Source organism: Alligator mississippiensis, chromosome 16 (genome assembly GCF_030867095.1).
Source record: "Alligator mississippiensis isolate rAllMis1 chromosome 16, rAllMis1, whole genome shotgun sequence".
In the NCBI taxonomy this organism is placed as follows: Eukaryota; Metazoa; Chordata; order Crocodylia; family Alligatoridae; genus Alligator; species Alligator mississippiensis.
Genome location: NC_081839.1, coordinates 12,034,765 through 12,058,177, shown reverse-complemented (window position 1 = coordinate 12,058,177; position 23,413 = coordinate 12,034,765). Strand labels below are relative to the sequence as shown.

General features: G+C 49.6%; 1 protein-coding gene across 1 annotated transcript in view; it reads left to right on the top strand.

Annotated features, from left to right (window-relative positions):
• The window catches only part of LOC102570306 (excitatory amino acid transporter 1), a 134,884-nt gene that overhangs the window by 524 nt on the left and 110,947 nt on the right, over positions 1-23,413 (top strand). The window lies entirely within an intron of this gene.

Sequence of the window (23,413 nt, the reverse complement as noted above, 5' to 3'; positions counted from 1 at the left end):
GAGGGCTACACCCTGCACAGAAGGGACAGAGTAGGGAGAAAAGGCGGAGCGGTAGCTCTCTGTGAGAGAGCCTACACCTCTCTGGAGGCAGACATCGGCTCCAAAGATAAACAGCTTGGAACCCTCTGGGTCAAGCTATGTTGGGGGGAGGAGGGGCAGTGAGGTGAGAGAAACCTAACTGTAGGCGTTTACTACAGGCTGCTGAAACAAGGGGAGGAGCTGGATCTGGAGTTCTCTTGAGAACTGACAGAGGCCAAGCGTGCAAGGGACTTGATTGTCATGGGTGACTTCAATTACCCGGACATAGATTGGCAGGAATACTTGGTTAGGTCATATCATTCACACAGGTTCACAACTATGATTGAGGAGTTCTTCCTGACCCAGGAAGTGCAAGGGCCAACCAGAAGTAGATTCATAGATGCTAGGGTCGGAAGGGACCTCAATAGATCATCGAGTCCGACCCCCTGCATAGGCAGGAAAGAGTGCTGGGTTCAGATGACCCCAGCTAGATGCTTATCTAACCTCCTCTTGAAGACCCCCAGGGTAGGGGAGAGCACCACCTCCTTTGGGAGCCCATTCCAGACTTTGGCCACTCGAACTGTGAAGAAGTTCTTCCTAATGTCCAGTCTAAATCTGCTCTCTGCTAGCTTGTGCCCATTATTTCTTGTAACCCCCAGGGGCGCCTTGGTGAATAAAACCTCACCAATTCCCTTCTGTGCCCCCGTGATGAACTTATAGGCAGCCACAAGGTCGCCTCTCAACCTTCTCTTGCAGAGGCTGAAGAGGTCCAGGTGCCCTAGTCTCTCCTCATAGGGCTTGGCCTGCAAGCCCTTAACCATACGAGTGGCCCTTCTCTGGACCCTCTCCAGGTTATGCACATCCCTCTTGAAGTGTGGTGCCCAAAACTGCACTCAGTACTCCAACTGCGGTCTGACCAGTGTCCGATAGAGGGGAAGTATCACCTCCTTGGATCTATTCATCATGCATCTGCTGATGCACGATAAAGTGCCATTAGCTTTTCTGATGGCTTCGTCACACTGACAACTCATGTTCATCTTGGAGTCCACTAGGACTCCAAGATCCCTTTCCGCTTCCGTGCCACCAAGCAGGTCATTTCCTAGGCAGTAGGTATGCTGGACATTTTTCCTCCCTAGGTGCAGCACTTTGCATTTCTCCTTGTTGAATTGCATTCTGTTGTTTTCTGCCCACTTGTCCAACCTGTCCAGATCTGCTTGTAGCTGTTCCCTGCCCTCCGGTGTGTCCACTTCTCCCCACAGTTTTGTGTCATCCACAAACTTGGACAGAGTACATTTCGCTCCCTCGTCCAAGTCGCTGATGAAGATACTGAAGAGGTCGAAACCGACCCATCCACTACGACTCTCTGGGTGCGACCCTCTAGCCAATTCGCCACCCACCGGACTTTGTAGTCATCCAAGTCACAGCCTCTTAACTTGTTTACCAGTATGGTGTGGGATACCGTATTGAAGGCCTTCCTGAAGTCTAAGTATACGACATCAACCCCTACTCCTGCATCCAGGCATTTTGTAACCTGGTCATAAAAAGAGACTAGATTTGTGTCTCCTAAGTAATGCTCTCCTAGACTTGGTCTCTGCCAAGGGAGATGATCTGGTGTGTGGCTTGAGCATTGAGGATAACCTGGGCGACAGTGACCATGAAATTATCAGGTTCACCGTCCACCGCAAGGTCGACAAGTCAGCCAGCAGGATTGAAGTCCTGGACTTCAAAAATGCTGACTTCAACATGCTCAGAGCATTAGTAGGGGAGGTGATGCAGGACCAGGAAGGGAAGGCGAATGAGGTGAACGAAGAGTGGTTGTTGCTCAAGGATACGATCCTCAAAGCACAAAAGAAAACCATTATGCAAAAAAGAAAGGTAGCAGAAGGACTGGCAAGCCCTCCTGGCTTAATAGGGACATTGTGGTCCTCTTAAAAAAGAAAAAAGAGGTGTACGCACAGTGGAAGCTAGGGACGGTCCTCAAGGAGGGCTATACATTAGTGGCCAGCACTTGTAGGGAAACGATCAGGACAACCAAGGCAGTGACTCAGTTTAGGTTAGCCATGGCAGTCAAGGGTAATAAGAAGTCCTTCTTTAGGTATGTAGGCAGTAGAAGGAAAACAAATGGAAGTGTGGGACCCTTGCTTAACACCTTGGGATAGCTAGTAACTGGCATTCAGGAAAAAGCATTCAGGTGCTGAACTCCTTGCTTTGGTATTTCACCAGACCAAGTAGAAAGACAAGTGAGATAAGGCTCACTGGGGGCATGCCAGGACTGACAGCCTCCCCACTGTGGATGCTGAGCAGGTGCAATACCAACTAGAAAAGCTATACATTTATAAGTCAGCAGAACTGGATGGACTTCATCCGAGAGTGCTGAAAGAGCTGGTTGAGGTCATCATGGAACCCCTGGCAAAGCTCTTTCAGAATGCGTGGTGCCCAGGGGAGATCCCTGAGGATTGGAAGAGGGCCAGCATTGTGCCCATCTTCAAGAAGAGGAAGAGGGAGGACCTGGGCAACTATAGGCCAATCAGCCTCATCTCCATCTCAGAGAAAATCCTGGAAAAGCTCATTAAAGAATCTATGTGCGATACGCTTGTAGAAGGTAAGATTCTGAACAACAGCCAGCATGGCTTTGTCGTGGGTAGGTCTTGTCTTACCAAGCTCATCTCCTTCTATGACCAGGTACTTAAGCAGCCACCAGGTCCCCCCTGAGCCTGCGTTTTTCCAGGCTGAAGAGTCCCATAGCTCTCAGCCTCCTCATAAGGCCTATTCTCTTGCCTTCTGATCATGCATGTGGCTCTCCTCTGGACTCTCTCAAGCTTCTCGACATCCTTCTTGAATTGTGGAGCCCAGAATTCGACGCGGTACTCCAGCTGCGGCCTCACCAAGGCCGAGTACAGCAGGAGGATAATATCCTGAGATTTACTTGAGAAGCATCTATGGATGCAAGCAAGGGTTTTGTTTGCTTCTCGAGCTGCAATGTCGCATTGGTGACTCATGTTTATCTTGTGGTCAATCATGACCCCCAAGTCTCTTTCAGCAGTGGTGCTAGCAAGCGTAGCACTGCCAAGCCTATAAGTATGCTGTGTGTTTTTTCCCCCGAGGTGGAGTACCTTGCATTTATTGGTATTGGACATCATCAGGTTTGTATCCGCCCACTCACTAAGTGTATCCAAGTCAGCGTGGATCACTAGCCTGTCCTCAGGTGCGGACACTATGCCCCAAAGTTTAGTGTCATCAGCAAACTTAGCCGGTGCGCTTTTCACACCAATGTCCACATCATTGATAAAGATGTTAAAGAGAACTGGTCCAAGGACAGAGCCTTGGAGGACACCACTGGTCACAGAGCGCCATAATGATTGGCTACCATCGACCACTACTCTCTGGGTCTGACCTCAGAACCAATTTCCCAGCCATCAAACTGTGGTGTAGCCAAGGCCACAGTTGGCCAGTTTTTCCATGAAGAGGTCATGGGACACCAGATCAAAGGCTTTTTAAAAGTCCAGATATATGACATCAATCTCTTCTCCCTTGCCCAAGTGATAGGTCACCTGGTCATAGAAGGAAATAAGATGGGTCAGGCAAGACCTACCCACAACAAACCCATGCTGGCTGTCCCTCAGGAGGTTGCCCTCAGCCAGCTTATCCAGAAGGGTCTCCTTGATAATTTTCTCCAGAATCTTACCGGGGATGGAGGTCAAGCTGGTTGGCCTGTAATTCCCAGGATCAACTTTCCGCCCCTTCTTGAAGATGGGTACCACATTGGCTTTCTTCCAGTCCTCAGGTACTTCACCTGAGTGCCATGAGTTTTCAAATATTTTTGCCAGTGGTTGGGCTATGACACCTGCCAGCTCCTTGAGTACTCTAGGGTGTACTCTGTCAGGACCAGCTGACTTGAAGGTGTCCAGCCTCTCAAGGCGATCCTTTACTAGGTTAACACTGATGCTGGGTATAAATACGCCCTCACCCTGGCCGTCCCACATCTTGCTAGGCAGGGTGGTCCCATTGGCAGTCCCAGGTTCGTGGAAGACACCAAGTTATGGGGCAGTGTGGTCACATCAGAAGACAGGTTGCAGATACAGGCAGACTTGGACAGGCTCGAGAGTAGGGCAGACCGGAACCAGATGGAGCAGCTTACACTTGGAAGTGTTAAACTTCATCTGGGGGCAAACAACCCTCAACATATATACAGGCTTGGTGGTGACAGCTTGACTTGCACCACGGCCAAAAGGGACCCAGGGGTAATGATTGACCATCTTATGAATATGAGCCATCAGTGCGATATGGTGGCCAGCAGGGCAAATAACACACTGGCATGCATCAACCGATGCATCTAGTGTAAAACTGAGGAAGTGATACTCCCACTGTACTCAGCACTGGTGAGACCGCAGTTGGAGTATTGCATCCAGTTCTGGGCACCGCACTTCAATAAGGACATGGAAAAACTTGAGAGGGTCTCTGTAGAGAGACACCCATGTGATCAGGGACTTGCAAGGCAAGCTGTACAAGGAAAGGCTGAGGGACCTGGGACTCTTTAGCCTAAAGAAGAGAAGGTTGAGAGGGGACTGGATAGCAGCTTACCACTATATCAGAGCAGTGCATCAGGAGCTCGGTGAATAAGTGTTCACAAGGGCACCCCTGGGGAAGACCAGGACCAATAGATACAAACTCCTGGAAGGCTGCTTCAGACTTAATACAAGGAAAAACTCTGTCATAGTCAGGGTGTCCAGACTGTGGAATAAACTCCCCCCCAGAGGTGGTGCAGTCACCTACCCTGGAGGTTTTAAGAAGAGACTGGACGGTCACCTCGCTGGGGTCACTTGAGCCTAGCTGTCTTCCTGCCTGGAGCGGGGGGACTGGACCCGATGATCTGCGAGGTTCCTTCCAGCCCCTAACAATCTACGAATAAGAAATCAGAGAGAGAAGGCCCCAACCCCTGCTAGAGAGGGAGGCAAAAACCTCCACAGTCTGTACCAATCTGACTATGGGTAAACATTATTTTCTGATCTCAACATGGTGATCAGTCTGATCCTGAACAGAGGGGCAAGACCCTCTAGCCAGAAATCTCTGGCTTTAAGTTCCAGCAAGGGTATTTAAGTCCACAGCTTCCCTTAGCAATGTATTCCACTGCTTCACTGTTCTAATAGTGAAGAAGTTTTCCTGATATCCAAACTAAACCCACTTTGCTATAATTTCAAGCCATTGGTCCACATCCCATTCTCTGCAGCAACAGAGAAAATATATTCTTGTTCTTTATGGCAGCCTTTCAGATATTTGAAGACTGTTGTCATGTCTTCTCTTAAGCACCTTTTCCACTAGCATAATGTGCCTATTCCTTTCAACCTTTCCTCAAAGGCTTTGCCTTCCAAGCCCTTATCAGTTTTGTTCACCTCTGGACCCTAACTTCTCCATGTCCTTTTAAAATGTGAAGCCCAGAACTGCACACTATACTCTAGATAAGGTCTAATTAGTACTGAGTAGCATCTTCCATGTCCTACACCTAATACTCCTGTTGATGCAGCCCAAAGTCACATTCATCTTCTCTGGAGATGTGTCACACTACAGTCTCATATTGAGTCTGTGATCCACTGAGAGTCCTAGATGCTGCTCTATAGTGCTGCCATCCAGCCAGTTGTCACTCATCCTGTATCTGTGTTTTTGATTATTCTTCCTGAGGTGTCACACTTTGCATTTGTCATGGCTGAACTTTACCTTGCTGGCTCTAGCCCAAGTTTCCAATCTATCAAGACCTTTTGAATTGTGCTTCTCTCCTCCAGTGCCTTCGCAGTCCTTCCCTGTTTTGTCTGATCTGAAAATTTGCCCAAGAAGTTCTCTATTCCACCATACAGATCATTAACAAACATGTTGAACATCCACAGGCCCAGGACAGACCCCATGTAAAACTCTACTTGAAACCTCCTGTCATTCTGTCAGAGATGCATTTATAAATTACTGTTTGCTTGCAGCTATTGAGCCAGTTGTCTAGCGACCTTGTAGCAATTTTGCCTAGCCCACATTTCTCCAATCTGTTTATAAGGAGGACATGTGGTTCCTTATCAAACACCTTGCTGAAGTCCAGATACACTATATCCACAGGATTCCTTTCATCCATGCAAGCAGTTACTCTGTCAAAGAAAGAAATCGAGTTTGTTTGGATAATTTGTTCATAGTAATCATACTGGCTTCTCATAATCAGCCTTTCCTCCTCCAGATGGTTGTAAACTGATTTCCTTATGATATGCTTCAGTAATTTCCTGGGTATTAAGGTGAGATTAACCAATCTATAATTCTCTGATCCTGCTTTTTGCATTTTTGAAAGAAGGACATTGTGTTTGCCCTTTTCCAGTCCTCTGTGACATGTCTCCCATTACTCTCTATATATATATAATGGCCAAGGGCTCTAAGGTCTTTTTTTGCCAGGTCCTTCAGTGTCCTGGGATGAAGTTCATCAGGCCTGGCTGACGTGAATTCATTCTGACCCACCAAATGCTCTCCAATTGCCTCTTTCCTTATCTCAACTCTCATCTCATCTCCTTCCTTATCAAAATAATCCTGATTATCTGTCTGATTACAGCTTCATTTTTTTGTGAAGACTGAGACAAAGTACCTTTTCATAGATTCATAGATGTTAGGGTCGGAAGGGACCTCAATAGATCATCAAGTCCGACCCCCTGCATAAGCAGGAAAGAGTGCTGGGTCTAAATGACCCCAGCTAGATACTCGTCTAACCTCCTCTTGAAGACCCCCAGGGTAGGGGAGAGCACCACCTCCCTTGGGAGCCCGTTCCAGACCTTGGCCACTCGAACTGTGAAAAAGTTCTTCCTAATGTCCAGTCTAAATCTGCTCTCTGCTAGCTTGTGGCCATTGTTTCTTGTAACCCCCGGGGGCGCCTTGGTGAATAAATCCTCACCAATTCCCTTCTGTGCCCCCGTGATGAACTTATAGGCAGCCACAAGGTCGCCTCTCAACCTTCTCTTGCGGAGGCTGAAAAGGTCGAGTTTCTCTAGTCTCTCCTCGTAGGGCTTGGTCTGCAGGCCCTTGACCATACGAGTTGCCCTTCGCTGTACCCTCTCCAGGTTATCCGCATCCTTCTTGAAGTGTGGCGCCCAGAATTGCACGCAGTACTCCAACTGCGGTCTGACCAACGCCCTATAGAGGGGAAGTATCACCTCCCTGGACCTATTTGTCATGCATCTGCTGATGCACGATAAAGTGCCATTGGCTTTTCTGATGGCTTCGTCACACTGCCGGCTCATGTTCAACTTGGAGTCCACTAGGACTCCAAGATCCCTTTCCACCTCCGTGCCACCCAGCAGGTCATTCCCTAGGCTGTAGGTGTGCTGGACATTTTTCCTCCCTAGGTGCAGCACTTTGCATTTCTCCTTGTTGAACTGCATCCTGTTGTTTTCTGCCCACTTGTCCAGCCTATCCAGGTCTGCCTGCAGCTGTTCCCTGCCCTCCGGCGTGTCCACTTCTCCCCATAGCTTTGTGTCATCTGCAAACTTGGACAGAGTACATTTCACTCCCATGTCCAAGTCGCTGATGAAGACATTAAAGAGTATCGGTCCAAGGACCGAACCCTGCGGGACCCCACTGCCCACACCCTTCCAGGTCGAGACTGACCCATCTACCACGACTCTTTGGGTGCGACCCTCTAGCCAATTCGCCACCCACCGGACTGTGCAGTCATCCACATCACAGCCTCTTAATTTGTTCACCAGTATGGGGTGGGATACCGTATCGAAGGCCTTCCTGAAATCCAGGTATACGACATCCACCCCTCCTCCTGTGTCCAGGCGTTTCGTAACCTGGTCATAGAAGGAGACTAGGTTGGTCAGGCACGATCTGCCCGCCACAAACCCATGCTGGTTTCCCCTCAGCATAATTTGTCCTGCCGGGCTCTCACAAATGTGAGCCTTGATAATTTTTTCAAATACTTTACCAAGGATGGAGGTGAGACTGACCGGCCTATAGTTGCCCGGGTCCTCCTTCCTCCCCTTTTTGAAAATGGGGACCACGTTAGCCCTTTTCCAGTCCTCCGGGACTTGGCCCGTGCGCCACGAGCATTCGAATATTCCCGCCAGTGGCTCTGCAATGACGTCGGCCAGTGCCTTCAGCACCCTCGGATGGAGCCCATCCGGGCCTGCCGACTTAAAGGCATCCAGTTCTTCCAAGTGACTCTGCACCATCTCAGGATCTACGCATGGAAGTCTGGCGCCTTGCTGCTGCCTCTCTACAACCCCAGTGAGAGACTTGTCATGCCCCTCGCTTAGGAACACTGAGGCAAAGAACTCGTTGAGGAGTTCAGCCTTGTCCCCTCTATCTGTCACCAATTGCTTCTGCCCATTTAGCAGGGGTCCTATTCCTCCCTGGGCCTTCCTTTTACTCCCTATGTATCTAAAAAACAATTTCTTGTTGTCCTTTACTTGGGTTGCCATCCTCAGCTCCATGGTAGCTTTGGCCCGCCTAACTGCCTCCCTACAAGCACGAGCAGAGGAGGTATATTCATCTTTAGTGATCTCACCCTGTTTCCACTTTTTATGTGCTCCCCTTTTGGCCCTTAGGCTGCCCTGGATTTCTCTGGTCAGCCATGGAAGCCTCCTGGCCCCTTTCCCTCTTTTGCCTCGCTCGGGGATCGTCTTGCTTTGTGCCCAAAGGATCGTTTCCTTTAGGCACAGCCACCCTTCTTGGGCACCCATCCCATCAAAACTCCTACTCTGCAGTGCTTCCTTGACTAATCGCCTGAGTGCAATGAGATCAGCTTTCCTAAAGTCTAGCACTTTCACCCTACTAGTTACCTTACCCACTCGCCGTCTTATGTTGAATTCTATCATAAGGTGATCACTGTCTCCCAGATAGCTACCGATTTGGAGGTCCCCTATCATGTCATCTCCCGTTGCCAATACCAGATCCAGTATGGCATTCCCCCTAGTGGGACCATACACCTCCTGTATCAGGTGGAGGTCCTGTACACAAGTTAGAAACCTACGTGAGCGATGGGACCTTGCTGTCTGCGTCTCCCAGCAGATGTCCGGGTAGTTTAGGTCCCCCATGACTACCGCCTCTTTAGCTTTTATGGTCTCCGAGAGTTGCCTCAGGAGCCCCGCATCTATTTCTTCCCCTTGGTGTGGGGGTCTGTAACAGACCCCTACCACCAAATCCCTTTCTCCTTGCCCCCCATGTAGCCTAACCCACAATCCCTTCTAATAATCCTCCTATTCTAATCCTTTTGAATAGCTCCACCTCCTAGTGGATCCATAGTTTCTCTGGTGTTTCTTTTCTGGCTAACATATAGAATCTCTTCTTGTTGTCTTTAACTTTCCTCACCATGTGTTGCTCTTCTTACATTTTCCTACCAGATTTTGTCCCTGCAAGTTCTTGCTATTTCCTGGTATGCTGTGTTGGTGGTCTACCCATTTTTCCATTGCCCGTATGTTTTCCTTTCCTTTTAAGGCATCCTAAAAGCTCCTTCTCCAGCCACAGTGGTCTTTTGCCATTCTTTTTGTACCTCCTTTGTATTGGGTAGCTTCTTGCTGAGTTTCTAATACTGTGTCCTTTAGGAACTTCCAGCCTTCCTGGGCCCCTTTAGCCTTCAATCTGTCTTCCCATGACACCATGCCTATTACCTCCCTGAGTTGTTTGAAACCTGCCTTTTTGAAATACAGTGTCTTCTGTTGACATTGTGCTTTCCCCATCTTAGAATTGTGAATTATATTATACTGTGATTGGTTCCTCCCAAGTTTCCCATCATTAGAGAGGTTGGCATTCATGCAGATGCTGAACTGGAAATAAGAGCAGGGAAGGTGGCATTGTTTTCAGATACAAAAGCCTCAGTAAGACTGTCGTGGCTGGGAGATTTAGGAAGAAAGATAAACGAAAAGTTGTAGATAATGGAAGAAGTGAGGAACTATGCATAGGTCAGGAGGCCGTAGCTGTACTATCCCAAGAGGGTTGGATGAGGATGATACGATCTCCTTTGGTTGGGACAACCTTGAATATTGTCCAGAAGTAGTCAACCTGCAGCACAGGTGCCATAAGTGGCATGGCCAGCCTCTGTATGGGGTCCATGGCAGTTGGGGAGGGGACAGGCAGTACAGTGGCAGAGAGGGCAGGAAGCAAAAAGCAGAGCAGCAAATCAGGCAGGGAGCACAGGGCTGGGTTCAGCAAGCACAGCAATAGATCAGGCAAGGGAAAGGGAACAAAGTGGCACTTGGGGAGGGTACAGGCCTAATTTCTGGCATGCCTGCTAAAAAGGTCAGCTGAAGACACCTGGCACTGCCAGCCTCTGGTAAGTCTCAGTAAACCATTACAGTTACATTATGGTGAACGATGCAATCTCCCTTCCCCCAGGAGAATCCCTTAGCAATGGGTCATCCTCCATCATCCCAATGGGTGATGCTTCCATGGTACCTAGTCAGCTTGGGATAATGGGTACAGGGTTAAAGGGACATTGCTTCTTGTGTTCCCCGAAGGTAGGGGTGTCAAACATATGGCCTGCAGGCCAGATTAGCTCACAGAACCACTCTGACTGGCCTGCTTATGATTGGGATGTTGATGACAGGCTACTGTCAGGCAACTGGAAGTTGGGTACTGTAGCCTGCAGTGGAACCTGCAACACTTGTGCACCAGTGGACAAGATGATGGGTGGCAGGAGGGCAAGCAAGGGCTGATATAGTCTGTCATCCTCTAGCCACTTTGTCTGTCCACACCACCATGGCCCTACCTCCTTGGCTGTCAGTCCCCAGCAGCACCAGTTCTGGCTCTGGCATGGGGCATGCTGCAGTGAAAACAGCTCTACCCATTACAGGACACATGGCAGAGCTAGTGATTTTGCTGCTGCCATATGCCCCATGTCAGAAATACCATGCCCTGGATTAGTTCCAGCCTGCAAAAAGTCCTGCTGGCCAGATCCAGCTGAGGGCATGAGGTGAGTTTGACACCCCACCCTATCTCTAAGGCATGCCTTGAATTCCCTAATGAAGGCTAATCTGGGTATTCTTGCATCAATGCCCCCTCACCCGTGACCACTTTTCAGCATGGGGAGGAAGGAGAGAGTAAGGAGGGGACAATAAAGATGGAGGGAACAATTAAGGTGGTCCACTGTGTGAACCAAGTGTGTCCTTTCTGGAGATCAGATGCCCATTGTACAATGGATTCTCTGCGAGTTCCCTTGCAAAGACAGGAGCTCAATGTCATCATGGGCCACCTTACACCTCATTTCTGCAAAGTACTAATGGGTTAATTGAAGGCCAAGTGCTAGTGAGCCCCTCCCTGCTGGAAGGGTGAGCTGGGATGTCCGATAAGGTCATACACAGGAATTTGAGTAAAGGGAGAGTAGCAGAGCATGGTCTTGCACCAGTAGTATCTGTGCCCAACTCCTGAACCTGACCCCACCCTATCTGCACCATGCCACAGGGGAAAAAAAAAAACTCTTGAGCTAGAGGTGATGTCTTTTATTAGACCAACTAAATAGTAGCAAAAAAAAAATTCTCTCTTTGTAAGCTATTGGGTCCAAACACCCAATGTCAGGCTGAGAAGAATTCAAAGATTATAAAAGTTCTCCCGAGTAGAAACGAAACTTCGTTTTGCACAGGGGAGATAAAACGTGGATGTTTTTTCTCCTGGGTTCTATTGAGTTGGTCTACTAAAAGATATCACCTCAACCCAAGAGTTTTGTTTGTCTCTATTTCTTAGACCAGCACGACTACAACATACATACTACGCCAAAGGAAAATAGCACAAATACACCCTTTCCAAAACATCCACCAATCACAGGCCTGGGAACTGAAACCAACCCTCCAAGCCCCTTCTTCCTGGCTTTTTTGCTTGCCATTATGAAAATCTTCATAGTGTGGGGAAGCCAATGGGAGGGAGGCAGGCAGGGAGCAGAAAAAGCCAAGGAGGTTGACTTTACTTTCAGTGCAGAACCCTCAATTGTGTTTCTGCTACTGTGACCAGGTGCTTTTGTGTGGACAAAGCTAGCACTTGGAAGTCACATTTTATTCCCACTTTCTAACCTGGGTGAGGGGCAAAGAAGCCCAAGACCCATGTGAAGAGGACCCTTCCTGATTTTTCCTGCAATTCCCTCACCTATTTGACAGTCCTAGACATCACATGAAGAATGGCTCTGGAGACTTTGGTCATCTCAGTGGAACCTGAATGGGACCCACTGAATCCCTGGCCCACCTCCTCATCCCCCATCTATAAATGCAAAGGGCACTGCAATGTGGAACCATGAAGGTCATCTCCCTCTTCCCTCCCTGCCTTCTTACCTCCCACTAGCTAAAGCAGGGGTGGGCAAAATGCAGCCCACAGGCCAAATGTGGCCTGCCAGGCCATTCTGTCCGACCCGCGGGGCCCTCCCCAAAATTTAGAAAATTAATATTTATCTGCCCCTGGCTGCCTGTCATGCGGCCCTTGATGGCTTGCCAAAACTCAGCAAGCGGCCCTCCACCCAAAATAATTGCCCGCCCCTGAGCTAAGGTACAAAAATACAAACCTTTAATCCTCGCTAATTTGTTATTTATATTTGAGTAAAAGCCAGTGAACGACCACGGCACTTCCCACATGCTGTGAAAATTTTCTTAATGGGCAGTGGAGGGGTTGATCTCTGGTCCCTGGCCTGTGTTTGGTGGATGTGTTGGGAAGGGTTTGTTTGTGATATTTTCCTGTCCCACAGTGCAGATAGGGTAGGGTTGGGTTCAGGAGTTGGGCGCAGATACTACTGGTGCAAGACCATGCCCCGCTACTCCCCCTTTACTGGAATTCAAGTGTAGGACTTTATCAGACTACCCAGCTAACCCTTCCAGCAGGGAGGGGCTCGCTAACACTTGGCTTTCCATTAACCCATTAGTACCTTGCAGAAATGAGGTGTGAGGTGGCCCATGACACTAAGCTGCTGTCAATTCAAGATTTTAAGGGGAGGAAGGAAGGAAGGAAGGAGAGCACCAGAATAAGGAAACTGAACTTCAGAAAAGTAGACTTTAACAAACTCAGGGCCCTAGTGGGCAGGATATCTTGGGAGGCAACTCTGAGGTGAAAAGTAGTCCAGGAGAGCTGACTGTACTTTAAGGAGGCCCTTTTAAGAATGCAGAAACAAGTTATTCCAATGCGGCAGAAGAATGGGAAGTGCAAAAGGAGCCAGCTTGGCTAAACAGTGATTTCTGCAAGAAGTTGAAACTCAAAAAGGAATGCTATAAAAAGCAGACACTTGGTCATAGTACTAGGGAACAATATAAGAGTATTGCAGGGGGATGCAAGGGGAAGGCCAAGGTGCAATTCAAGATGCAACTGGCAAGGGATATAAAAGATAATAAAAAGTATTCTATAGGTATGTCAAAACTAAGAGGAAGACCATAGATTCCAGAGGTCCCTTACAGAATAAGGAAAGCAATCAAGTCACAAATGATGCAGAGAAGGTTGAAGTATTTAATGCCTTTTTTACTTCAGTTTTCACAAATAGTAGCAGCTCCCAGATGATGAGTGCAACTGGCAGCAGAGATAGGGATGGAGACAAACAGCCTAGAGTAATGGCAGAACAAGTAAGGGATTACTTAGAGAAGTTACATGCTTTCAACCTGGCAGGACCAGGTGGGATGTACTGAAGGTAATGAAGGGATTGGCTGAGGTAATTTTGGAGCCATTGGCTATCCTTTCTGAGAACTCATGGAGGTCAGATGAAGTTCCAGTTGACTAGAAAAGAGTAAATATTGTGCCCATCTTTAAGGGGAAGAAGGAAGATCCAGGGAACTACACACCAGCCAGCCTGACCTCTATACCTGAAAGATCATGGAGCCAGGTTCTCAAGGAATCCATTGCAAAGCACCTAGAGGAGAACAAGGTGATCAGGAATGGCCATCATTGATTCACCAAGAGCAAGTTATGCCTGACCAATCTGATTTCCTTATATGATAAAATGACAGGCTCTGTGGATGAGGAGAGAGCAACGGACATGGTATCATCTGGTTTGATTTGGTATTTTATAACATGTCTGGGATCCAAAGCCTTTCATAGTCTTTGTTAGTTACTATGTTATAGTAAGTTACTACATCTTGAATATGCATTCAAGATCATGTGTGTCCAGACTAGGTTATGTGCAGCTCATGTCCTGCAGCCTAATTAACTGGGTAAGCTGAAGCCAGAAAACTAACCAGGGCCAGTTGAGCCCTAGCCTACAGGGGCAAGACTAAGTGAGGCTTATGCCCTGTATCCAGAGTAGGGGAGCCTAATGAACAAACCAGCCCTGGCTGAGCCCTAGCCTCTTCCCTCTGATTGGTCCCAAGCCTGCTCTTAAGGCATCCCTCCAGCACCTGAGGCTTGCTACACATGGTATTTTAGAGATGCAGGTGGCAGGTCCATATGCCTTTATGTTATCCCACTTCTGATTTTACCTTATTGCTGTCTGATCAATAGTTCTTTCCTCATCCATAATCCTTGCACCTTTTGCATACTTGTGCAGTCACCACATTCCCCAGGTCAATGTTTTGCTATATATTTAGCTTCTTTAAACTTTTCACATGTCAAACCATCCTACGTCTAGTCATTTTTGTTGTTCCTGTCCATATTCTCTCCCACTGAGTGACACAGCAGCCTCTTATCAGAGCTGGAGTGGCCTTGTTGGGCAGGTCTGTTTATGCTAGATGATCTCCCTCAAATCTAGCCTTCTTCTTTTTCACATTTTATTCTGAGTGAGTCTACAGTGCGTGAAAGGGCAGGGTTGGGCTACACAAGAGAGAATTTCTGCTTTCAAAGCAGGCTGCTCCCATGTTAGCACCTTTGATTAAAAATGAATCCTACTGCCCTAGCTCTGTGACTCTCCTGCCTGAAAGTTCACAGCAGCTGCGCTTTCATCACACTGGGCTGCTTCTGTCAGAGATGCCTCTTGCACATATATGCGTGTGCGTACATACACCTTTCCCTCCACTGTCTCCCAACAAAAGAAATGACTGCATAAGTACTGCACTCAGATATGAGAAGGTAAATCCTCTGGAGCTACAGTGATGTCAGGCTCACAAGAGATGAGGCTGATTCTGACTCCAGCCAAATCTCTTTCTGTTTTTTCTTAATCATGGCCACGGGAGCTAGGAACACTGCAGACCACTTTCTGTAGTTAGTTACTCCATTTTTTTATCACCTACCTTTGGCAGCAGTTGGTAATACTCATGCCCCTTGTAGGCCTGCAGTAGCCTTAGATGCCCACAACTTTAGTGGGGCACCTGGAGCAGCAGTCTGCCACCGTGCAGTGGCCCTCCCCATGGAGACCCTGGTGGCCATCACCTTCCTCAAGCTCACCATGCTTGCCAGTGTGTGCTACATCAGCCCTTTCTTCAGGCCACCAGGGGGCATTGCTGTCACCCCTTCTCCCCTCCCCTGGGATAACACCTTGTCATAAGCATGTAACCTGACCTGGTGCTGAATAGAAAATGGACTTCTAAACCTAGTGCGGGCACTCTGAGTATCAGGTTATGGCATTTCAGCTAACCAATGCACCAGCTACATTCTAGTATCATATCTATGATAATTTAGTATCACTTTCCTCAAGGCTCTTGGGGTGGGGGCTGTGAGGAAAGTAGACTTCCTCACTGAGGCTCATCAGTGCGAGACCTACAGCTCCTTCCTCTCCCAGGTGGTCAGAAGAGAAGGGCTTTGCTGGAAGATCTACCCCAATGGTAGCTGAGGTCAGAAATTTAGCCTTGGTACTGACAACGGTGCTTTTTTGGGGGGGCGGGGAGTCCTGGCTCATTTTTTTGGGGTCCTGGCTCCGGAGCGAGATGTGCAGGTGTAAGCCCCCTGTGCCCCCGTAAGCCCAGGGACCCCAGGAGAGACCCCAGGACCCCTGATGTGCCCCAGCCTGTCTGCAGGCATGCAGGGGCCCGCAGTGGGAGAGATGGAGAGAGCTGGGAGTGGGCTGAATGGGCCAAGAAGGGTCACGCCCCCCCTGCCGGCTCCTACTTGGCCCAGCCCCCCAGGGAGCCATGTGACCAGAGCCTCACAGACAGGCTGCAAAAACAGACACACTCCTGGGCCCGGTGCATGAGTTAGCATGGAGTTTGTGCAGGAGGGTGAGCGGGGGAGCCTGAGGACCTGACTGTGAGCCCCCTAGGTAGGCAGTCCCAGCCACAGCCGGCCTACCAGCAGCATGCCGCAGATGGGAACGCACCACACCCCGAGGGTCCCCTTGGGGTCTGCAGCCCCCCCTCTGGCTCCTCAGAGGCCTTCACCCAGACAGAGCCCATCGTTCCGGGCTCCACACGGACGGAGCCTCTGGCTCTTGGCTACAGGGGATGCTTGTCACTTTTTCAGGCTCTGGGGTCCAGGAGCATGGCCACCTCCCCTTGTGAGGTCTCCTCCCTTTTGGGGTCTCTGGCACACCAGCAGGAGGAGCTCCAGGCCGCAGTCCAGAGACCGTACTATCAGGGATGGTGAGCAGGAGATAGACTCCTACTGCCAGGACCTTCACCCCCGGGAGGTGGAGGGTAGACCACAGTCACCCTCCAGGACAAGGGAGGACTCCGGGACCTCCCATCCTGTCCAGCCTAGGGGATGGACCAAGGTGGTCAAGGGCCCCAAGGCCCACCACACCAAGGTTCTCCCCACTGCTGGAGCTTTGCAACAGGTATGAACTTCTTGCAGCCCCAGCAGAGCCTGCTGAGTTGCCAGCTCCTGCAGGCAACACAAGCTGTACTATAGCTACCACCCCCACTCTCCCCAAGATGAAACGCGAAGTGTTTGTCGTGGGAGACTCCATCCTGAAGGGGACTGAGGGGGCAATCTGCCGCCCTGACCCCTGAGCTTGGGAAGTCTGCTGCTTCCCGGTAGCCCAAATCCGAGACATTGCGCAGAAGATCCCTGAGCCTCCAGCCCGCTGATCACTACCCCATGCTCCTTATCCATGTAGGCACAAATGACATGGCTCGGAGCGCTCCCAGCCGGGTCATGAAGTGCTACATGGATTTGGGAGTGGGGCTTAAGGGGTTGGGGGCACAGGTGGTGTTCTCATCGATCTTCCCAGTCTCGGGTTACGGACTGAAAAGGGAGAGGAACATTGAGATAGTGAACCACAGACTGCAGCGCTGGTGTCATCGGCTTCCAGGACTACAGTGCTCTCACTGCCCAGAGGCAGTGAGCTGCTGGGAAGGGACGGCCTCCACCTCTCTCTGCTGGGGAGGAGGCTCTTCTCAGCCAGACTGGCTGGCCTGCTCCACCGGGCTTTAAGCCTGCTGGGGGATGGGGGGACTACTGCCACTGCTGGCCCACTGAGTGGCCCTTGCAAAGCCAGCAGGCCAAGGCACTCTAAGGAGCCCACCCCTACCCAAGCCCTGGAACAAACTGTAAGCAAAGCAGGGGCCCCCAAAGGGACATGTGTGTGCCTATACACAAATGCCAGGAGCCTGGGGAATAAACAGGAGGAACTTGTCCTCCTGCTAAACACAAAAAAATTATGATGTCATAGGGATAATGGAGACCTGGTGGGACTCGACCCATGAGTAGGCCACAGGTATAGACGGCTATACCTTGTACAGGAGAAATCGAGTAGACAAAAGGGGCGGAGGTGTAGCTCTCTATGTCAAAGAAAGCTACGCATCCCTGCAAGTCAACATTGGCGCCCAGGGTGGAGGACTAGAGACCCTCTGGATTAAAATCCGTGGGGAACACAGCACAGGGGACACTATGGTGGGAGTCTACTACAGACCTCCTACCCAGGATCAAGACCTTGACCAGGAGTTTGCCAGAGGATTGGCTGAGGCCGCACGCTCCTGGTGTATGGTTGTCATGGGAGACTTCAACTACCCAGACATCTCATGGGAAGAGCGCTCAGCCAAATCCAAACGGTTGCAAAGCTTTCTTTCATGTGTAGACAAGTTCTGTCTGATGCAGGAAGTCTACAGGCTGACGAGAGGTAAAGCATTACTCGACCTGTTTCTAGCAGCGATGGATGACTTAATCAGCGACCTAATTTCCTTATTTCCTTTTACGACCAGGTGACCTATCACCTGGACAAGGGGGATGAGATTGATGTCATATATCTTCACTTTAAAAAAGCCTTCTGTCTGGTATCTCATGATCACCTCTTGGCAAAACTGGCTAACTGCGGCCTTGGCCTCACCATGATCCGCTCGCTGGGGAATTGGCTCCACGGTAGGACCCAGAGGGTGGTGGTTGACGGAAGTCAATTGTCATGGTGCCCTGTGACCAGTGGGGTCCCCCAAGGCTCTGTCCTTGGGCCTACACTATTCAACATCTTCATTAATGATGCGGACATTGGTGTCAGAAGCGGACTGGCCAAGTTTGCCAACGACACCAAACTCTGAGGTAAAGCATCCACACCTGAGGACAGGAGGGTGATCCAGGCAGACCTTGACAGGCTCAGGAAATGGGCAGACAAGAACCTGATGGTGTTTAACACCGAAAAATGCAAGGTTCTCCACCTCGGGAGGAAAAACCTGCAGCACGCTTATAGGCTCAGCAGTGCTATGCTGGCTAGCAGTATGGACGAAAAGGACTTGGGGGTCATGACTGACCACAAGATGAATATGAGCCTTCAATGTGATGCTGTGGCTAGCAAAGTGAGCAAAACGCTGGCTTGCATTCATAGATGCTTCTCAAGCAAATCCCAGGATGTCATTCTCCCGTTGTACTCAGCCTTGGTGAGGCTGCAGCTGGAGTACTGCATCCAGTTTTGGGCTCCACAATTCAGAAAGGATGTGGAGAAGCTTGAGAGAGTGCAGAGGAGAGCCAAGGACATGATCAGAGGTCAGGAAAACAGACCTTATGATGAGAGGTTGAGAGGCATGGGACTCTTCAGCCTGGAAAAACACAGATTCAGGGGTGATCTAGTGGCTACCTATAAGTTTGTCAGGGGTGCTCACCAAGATCTGGGGGAACATCTGTTCACCAGAGTGCCCCAAGGGATGACAAGGTCAAACGGTCACAAACTCCTGCATGACCGTTTCAGGCTGGACATAAGGAAGAACTTCTTTACTGTCGGAGCCCTCAAGGTTTAGAATAGAGTGCCACCAGAGGTGGTTCAAGCACCTAATTTGAGTGCCTTCAAGAGACATTTGGATGTTTATCTTGCTGGGATCCTATGATCCCTTCTGACTTCCTGCCCCTGGGGCAGGGGGCTGAACTAAATGATCTTCTGAGGGGCCTTCCAGCCCTAGTGTCTATGAATCTATGAATGAGGTGGGCCAAATTATGGGCAGAGTTAGGGGTGTCATTCATGGGCTCCTTGGCCCAATGATGGCCTTGCTGTGCTGGGTTCTTAGAATCATAGAAAATTAGGGTTGAAAGGGACTCTGGTCATCTAGTCGAACTGCTTGCTCAAAGCAGGACCACCCTAATTAGATCATCCCAGCCAAGGCTTTTTGTACCTGGGTCTCAAAAACTTCCAAGGATGGAGATTCCACCATCTCTCTAGATAACGTGTTCCAGTGCTTCACCACCCTCCTAGTGAGAAACATTTTCCTTCTAACCTAAACTTCCCGTGCTGCAAATTCAGACCATTGTTCCTTGTTCTCTCATCTGCCACCACTGAGAGCAGTCCAGCTCCACGCTCTTTGGACCTCCCCTTCAGGTAGTTGAAGGCTGCTATAAAATTCCCCTTCAATCTTCTCTTGTCCAGACTAAATAAGCCCAGTTCCCTCAGCATATCTTCAGAACTAATGTGTCCCAGCCCTCTAGCCATTTTAATTGCTCTCCATTGGACACTCTCTGATATAGTCTTTCTGTAGTGGAGGGCCCAAAACTGGACACGGTACTCCAGTTGTGACCTCACCAATGCTGAATAGAGGGGAAAGATCACTTCCCTCGATCTGCTGGCAACCCTCCTACTAATACAGCCCAGTATGCTGTTAGCCTTCTTCGCAACAAGGTCATACTGTTGGTTCATATTCAGCTTATCATCCACTGTAACTCCCAGGTCCTTTTCTGCAGAGGTGCTGCTTAGCCAGTCAGTCTCTAGCCTGTACTAGTACATGGTATTGTTCTGTCCTAAGTGTGGGACTTTGCACTTCTCGTTATTGAACCTCATGAGATTTCTTTTGGCCCAATCCTCCAATTTGTTGAGGTCAGTGTGTATCCTAGCCCTACCCTCCAGCATATCAACTGCTTCTCGCAGCTTGGTGTCATCTGCATACTTGCTGAGGGTACACTCCATCCAATCTTCCCAATTGTGGCACAGCACCTTTGGTGCCTGCCACTTTAAGGGCTGAGAGCTAGCGGCAGAACAGCCTGCAGGTGACTGCAGTCCCCAATCAGGTGTTGCATTGCCAGCAAGGGACTGCCTAATTGGGGAAGAGGGCTCAGCTGCTGGCAATAAGAGCAGGACTGAGCAGGACAGCCAGCAATTTGCTGGCTGCAGCCTGAGGGAAAACATCACCTGGCTGGAGCTGCTGCTCACAACATCTTGGAAGTAAAGGAAGGAGCTATGGGGATAGCAGGAGGCTCCTGGTCCTGGGTAATGCCTGAAAACTACACCCTGCTGGGATGGATGGTTGTGGTGGGGCTGCTTGTGTCAGAGTGGTCCCCAAGAAATGCCACAGCAGTTGCCTTCCTTGTGAAAGGTGATTATAGGGCACCTTATAGCCCCAGCCCCCACAACCCAGTTATAGGGACAGGCATGGGGACCAGACATCCCTAGGGAGAGGCACCTGAGCCCCATGTAGTGCAAGACCCCAGTGGCTCCCCAGTAAGAGGGAGCAGAAGTATGTGCAGAGGCCCACACAAAGTAGGGTGTGCGGTTGTGACCTGAAGGACTGTGTGTGAGGGGTGTAGAATAGGGTCTGCTGAAGTGGGCCTGAAGGGCTGCACCAGGGGCATGCAGGGTAGGGTTGCAGAGTAGGGTGATCTGAAGGGCTGTACATGGGCCGGCCCCACAGGTGTGAACTTAAATAGGAGGCCCTAGTGAAAGGGCATAAGTGGAAGGCCCTGGTATGAGGGCATCAGTGGAAGGCCCGGGGCAGGGGCAGAAAGTCCAAGGTACGTCTACAGATGCCTGAGGTCACAGGTGGGCCAGAGTCCGAGACCCCGAGGTATAGGGTAGGTCAGAGCTGTGTATAACACCCTAGGCATTGGGGCATTAAATGGGTAGCCTCCCGCATTCAACATCTAGTTTAATACAACAAATTGTGGCAAGTGAGACAGGGCAGACTGCCCTAGACAGGTGGGCAGGCTGACATCAGGACTGGCCTTATAATGGCCCCCTGTCACACAGATCATTGATGAAGATATTGAACAAAAGGGCCACAGGACTGCCTCCTGGGGCACTCCACTTGGGACTGGCTGTCAACTAGGTAGAGAGCCATTGATCCTGACCAGCCAGCCAGCTTTTTATCTACCTTAAAAGTCCATTCATCCAACCTTACTTCCTTAGCTTGCTTATGAGAATGTTGTGGGAATGTATCAAAATCCCTGATCTTCCTGCATCCACAGAGCCAGTCATCTCATCAGATAAGGCAATCAGTTTGGTCAGGCAGGACATGCTCTTGGCAAATCCATGCTGACTGTTCATAAATCACCTTCTCCTCCAGGTGTTTAAAAATGGATTCCTTGAGGACCTGCTCCACGATTTTTCCAGGGACTGAGGCGAGACTGAATGGTTTGTATTTCCCTGGATCCTCCCCCTTCTGTTTCTTAAAGATGGGCACTATATTTGCCCTTTCCAGTCATCTGGAACCTCTCCCAACCACCACAAGTTTTCAACAATAAGGACCAGCAACTCTGCAATCACATTAGAGAACTCCCTCAGCACTGTTGGGTGCATCCTGCCCTCCCCAATGGACTTGTACACATTCAGCTTTTCTAAATAGTCCTTAACCAGTTCTTTCAGCACTGCTGGCTGCTCACCTCCTCCCCAAACTGTGCTGCCAGGTGCAATAGTCTGGAAGCTGACCTTGCCTGTGACGACTGAGGTGAAAAAAGCACTGAGCACTTAATTCTTTTCCACATCATCTGTCACTAGGTTGCCTCCCCCATTCAGTAAGGGACCCACACTTTCCCTGATCTTCCTATTGTTGCTGACATACTTATAGAAACCCATCATGTTCCTTGCTAGTTCCAACTCCAGTTAAGCTTTCACTGTCCTGATTTCAACCCTGCCTGCCCAAGCAAGAGTCTTATACTCCTCCCAAGTCATTTGTCTAAGTTTCTACCTCTTGTAAGCTTCCTTTTTGTGGTTCAGCTCACTGAAGAGTTCCCTTCTAAGCCATGCTGGTCTTCATCCATACTTGCTAATCTTCCTGCACATTGGGATGGTTCATTCCTGTGCCCTCAGTAAGGTTTCTTTAAAATAAGACTAGCTCTCCTGAACTGTATTCCCCCTTAGACTGGTCTCTCAGGGGATCCTCCCCATCATTTCCCTGAGTGAGCTGAAGTCTGCTTTTCTGAAGTCCAGGGTCCTTACTCTGATGCTCTCCTTCCTTCCTTCCTTCCCTCATGATCCTGAACTCAATCATCTTATGGTCACTGCTGCCCAAGTTGCCATCCACTACTACATCCGCCAACAATTCTTCCCTGTTTGTGAGTAGCAGGTCAAGAAGAGCATGGCCCCTATATTGCCCTCCCAGCATGTCAGAGTGACTGAAGTCCCCTGTGAGAACCAGGACCTGTGATCAGGAAACTTCCACTAGCTGTTTAAAAAAAATGCCTTGTCCATCTCATCGTCGTGGTTTGGTGGTCTATAGCAGACCCCTCACCCCAGTGTCACCCTTGTTGCTCTCTCCTCTGCCCCGAGCCGAGAGACTTTCAATACGCCTATGTCCAGTTTCACACTGAAGCTCTGAGCAATCATACAGCTCTTTTACATAAAGCACAGCTTTTCCTCCTTTTCTCCCCTGCCTGTCCTATCTGAACATTTTATATCCATCCATGACAGTGCTCCAGTCATGTGAGCTCCCTCCAGGTCTCTGTTATTGCAAGTGCATCATTGTTCCGTATTCGTGCAAGGACTTCCAATTTCTCCTATTTGTTTCCCAGGCTCCATGCATTTGTGTACAGATATCTGAGGTAACTAGCTGATTGCCCTACTTTGTCAGTAAGAATGAGAAGGCCTCGCCTATAACCCCCTCCTGCTTGTGCTTCCTACAGGTCACCAAAGCTTTGGGGAAGTGGGTCTCTATCCTCTGGCGAACCTAGTTTAAGTCCTCATCACTACATTAGCAAGCCTGTCTGTAAAGATAGTTTTCCCTCTTTGTCAGGTGGATCCCAGCTCTTCCTAGCAATCCTGTTTCTTGGGAAAACATCCCATGGTCAAAGAAGCCAAAGCCCTGCTGGCAACACCTTCTGCATGGACATGCATTGATCTGCAAGATGTGTCCAGTCCTGCTCAGGCTCTTTCCCTTGACCAGAAGGGTCAATCGGAACAGCACCTGAGCCCCTGTGCCCTTCACCCTTGCAC